Source organism: Schistocerca nitens, chromosome 5 (assembly GCF_023898315.1).
Source record: "Schistocerca nitens isolate TAMUIC-IGC-003100 chromosome 5, iqSchNite1.1, whole genome shotgun sequence".
Classification (NCBI taxonomy): Eukaryota; Metazoa; Arthropoda; class Insecta; order Orthoptera; family Acrididae; genus Schistocerca; species Schistocerca nitens.
The window spans coordinates 326,370,385-326,374,677 of NC_064618.1; the positions used below are offsets into that span (position 1 = coordinate 326,370,385).

Consider the following 4,293-nt stretch of genomic DNA (forward strand, 5'->3'; position numbering starts at 1 on the left):
GAAAAGTCGTACGTGAAAAAACAATACTCACAGAACGCAAAGCGCAAATGTGAGTTGTCTCACCTAGAAACCTATGGTGGTTGACAAGGAAGCGCACAGGAACATTTAAGAAGAACGTTTATAACAACAAGAAAATCTTCCAAAGAAACTCGGCTACGTTGAACCTCCATCAGGAGACTGTACAGAATGTTACAAATGTGTGTAATTTTTGTTGACGAGTAACACTGATCTAGAATTATATTAATTTTCAGCACCCAAATCCTTTGACTGAATATCGTTCAAATAAGAAATACCTAGCAATATTTAATTAATTAATGTACTGCCTTGCGCATTATAGACCTAAAAATATATTCAACTTTTATCAATATGGCCGTATTGTCCCAGTGTCAAAGTGATTTTGCCCCGGTACTAGGACAAGATGATAGTCTTCCATTCGCTTTTATAATTGGCAAAATAATTCTCATTGTTTTAAAAATTTAGTGAAATAGATATAATACAGTAAGACGACACTTTTTTAATACGTGCAAAGAAAAACAAACTATCTCCGTAAGTTAATTTATTAATAATTGTCCAATCTCCTCTACGTTACAGGAATCAGATGCAAATACGATTGGTTCAAATGGCTCTGAGCACTATGCGACTTAACATCTATGGTCATCAGTCCCCTAGAACTTAGAACTACTTAAACCTAACTAACCTAAGGACAGCACACAACACCCAGCCATCACGAGGCAGAGAAAATCCCTGACCCCGCCGGGAATCGAACCCGGGAACCCGGTGCAAATACGATCAGGCTTCTCTGTCTACTCGACACGACTACTACTACTGCTGCTACAGCAACAACAACAACAAGAACCATCACCACAACCGCCATCACCACCACCACCACCACCACCACCACCACCACACCAGACTAGAGAAAGCTGTCAGCTGTTCGTTAGATTTTGTGGCAAGAGCATTTGATTGGGGCCGCAGAGATATGTTTTACACAACTCAGCGCCTAATCAGCATCAACAGAGATTTGAACGAACAAAATTATAATAAATAGTAACACTACATTCCGACCATGCTACGACGCAGACTGGGGCAGGTGTGATATTGGAAGGCCATTAGATACGAAGCACAACTCTGTTGTATAACTCCGTTGTAACAATGGAAAACTTAAATTTATTCAGTGGGACGGAGATTTTTTCAATTAATGTTCCATTGTTACTGAGCGTTCCCACGTACAGATGACCATGAGTCGTGTGTTGGCTTCGTGTCCAGTGCCACGGTTGAAAGTCTAAGGAACTGTACCATTGTTACAGCTCCTTTTGTTATAGCGTTTACGCTGTTTTCCTGTGTATTTTTTAGTTAACTTCTCTAGATTTCTGTAACTTTATACGAGGTTATGTGAAGAGTTTTCTTTATGAAGCCCGTTGAGGATGTAGGAACCCCTTTGTTGACATGTTCCACATACTTATCACAACAAACGAGTTTCAGAAGTAGCTCAAGCGTAGACTGCTCATCAGCTGCTTTATGATACGTAGTTTAAAGCTTAACTATGTTACCAATCGACACAACGGCCTCACACGGCGTCCGTTTAATCTGGCTAGAGAGAGACAGAGAGAAAGAATACGTGTGTCTCGTATTAAGTTGGGTCTCGTTGAAAGAGTCATAGCTTGTAACTTCCTGTGTGCCATAAAGCTACGCTTTATTGTTTACATAGCAATTAGAAGGTGCCGGGGCATCTCGCAGTACTGTTAAAAGTGGGATATATTTCTATTCTTGGAAAGTATAAGACATTATAATAATTAATTAAACTTTCGGAATTACGAAGATGATTATTGTGTTGATAACAGACATAGCTCTAGATCAATGTTCTTTATTGACAACAGTCAGACCCAAGTTTTCTTCCTTCAGAATAAGAACTATCGTCATCCAACCACGTGTAGCGTTTGTGACTATCGAGTCCTCTTACTGAGAGATAATGTAGATCTCATCAGAAGCAGGACACTACACTACACTTCCTTTGGAAGTTTTTGTTTGTTGTTTTAAATGTTCTTGTTCCACCTTAAGCTGCCTCCTTTTCCAATCAACATCAGTTACATAGAATCTTCTTATAGCACTTCTTTTGTGTTCTGTTCGTTTTCATTTTCTCACACATGGAATTCCTTTAGGCAATGATTTAAAATCGAAAACACTTCGCATTTGTTAAATGTCCTGGTTCTTCATTTAGTATACATGATGTTCAACAGGCGATTAATCAGGAATTTCAATGTATCGACCTTTTGCTACTGCAGCCTGAGCAAGAACACTTCCAATTTTTTTCTCGTCCGTAACAAGACTACGATATGTCGTTTCTACCGCAGCAAAATATGTTGATTTAACATAAGGCGATTACAAGGTACGGTCTCATATTACTGGAATACATTAATTACGTTAACGACTGAAGTTGGTATGAAACTAGTGCGCAGTTGATGACGTGGTCACAAGCTTATCCCAATAAACTTGCCCAAGCCGGCTAAATTAAAAGTGTTTGATTTTTGAAATAGAATTAACAACAATAAGACACGAATAAAAGTGACTGTGAAACGCATTTCGACTGTGTAGTTATCATTAACAAAGAACAACCAAACATTTTACTAGTTACTGCACAAGAACTTACGTTCCATGTTACGAAAATCATAAACCGTCAAGCAATGTACACGACAGTTATCTTATGCACACTCAACTTTGCAAGTTTTTGCAGTGTCTCATTGAGTGAAATTCTAGTACGAGGGGAATTCAATAAGTAATGCAGCACATTTTTTTCCTCAGCCAATTTAGGTTGAAAAAATGCGGAATTTTTTTGTGGGACATCGTGGAACATTACCGCCTCAGCCTCTATAGTTTCTTGAAGATCAGTAGGTGATGGCCATATACCTTCTAAATGGCGTCTCGCACGGATGTGCGTTCGAAGCAGAGAGCTTTCGCCATAAAACAAGAGCATTACTGATATTCATAGAGTTTGCAGAATGTCTGCAGAGACCTGGCAGTGATCAAAAGCGCGGGGGATCGTTGGGCGACGCGTCTGTCATCAAATGTTCAAATGTGTGTTAATTCCTAAGGGAGCAAACTGCTGAGGTCATCAGTCCCTAGAACTTACACACTACTAACGTAAACTAATTTATGTTAAGAACAACACACACACACACACACACACACACACACACACACACACACACACACACACACTCATGCCAGAGGGAGGACTCGAACCTCCGGCGGGAAGAGCCGCGCAATCCATGACATGGCGCCTCTAGCCATGGGCCATTCTGCGCGCCGCGTCTGTCATCATCGCAACAAGGTCGCGTGTAAAGCTGTCCAGTCACCAGTGTGCTGGCCGGCCGCACACCGCTGTGACTCTTACAATGTTGGAACGTGCGGACACTCTCATTCGAGGTGATCTCCTTCTCAGCGACACGACAAGGCCTTACAGAAGTCTGCGCACACGAGAGGAGCTCAAAAAACATCTTTGATTTGTTCTTCCTCATCCACCCTACAGCCCTGATCTCGCACTTTCCAACTTCCATCCGTTTGGCCCAATTAGGGAAGCAGTACGTGGACAATGGGGAGATTTATTGACGCAACAACACGTTGGCTCCGACGTCGACCAGTAGAGTGGTATCATGTAGAAGTACAAGCTCTCACAGTAAGCTGGCGTTAGGCAGTCGCATTGGACGGAGATTATGTTGAGAAGCAGGGTTTTGTAGCCAGAAGAGTGGGGAATAATATGGTGTATTGGTATCCTGGGGCAACGGCCTTGCCGCAGTGGAAACACCGGTTCCCGTCAGATCACCGAAGTTAAGCGCTGTCGGGTGTGGCCGGCAGTTGGATGGGTGACCATCCGGGCCGCTATGCGCTGTTGCCGTTTTTCGTGGTGCACTCAGCCTCGTGATGCCAATTGAGAAGCTGCTCGACCGAATAGTAGCGGCTCCGGTCACAGAAAACCATCGTAACGACCGGCGGAGCAGTGTGCTGACCACACGTCCCTGCTATCAGCATCCTCAGCTGAGGATGACACGGCGGTCGGATGGTCCCGATGGGCCACTTGTGGCCTGAAAACGGAGTGCTTGGAATGCTGAATAAAACCAACCTATTTTCATCACAAAGTGTTTTATTGCTTATTGAACGCCCCTCGTAAAGGTATGAACTTATATTAATGGATTAGTCATCTTAAACCTCTCATAAATTTGCTCCGGTCTCTCGTAACTTGACTGTTGTATGAATTTGATTATACCTGCCTGTGACTACTAACACCATCGGATTTCT

At 42.5% G+C, this 4,293-nt stretch overlaps 1 pseudogene; it reads left to right on the forward strand.

The window, feature by feature from the left end:
- Positions 1–3,774: 3,774 nt before the first annotated feature.
- Positions 3,775–3,892, forward strand: LOC126261279 (5S ribosomal RNA; annotated as a pseudogene).
- The last annotated feature ends 401 nt before the right edge of the window (positions 3,893–4,293 follow it).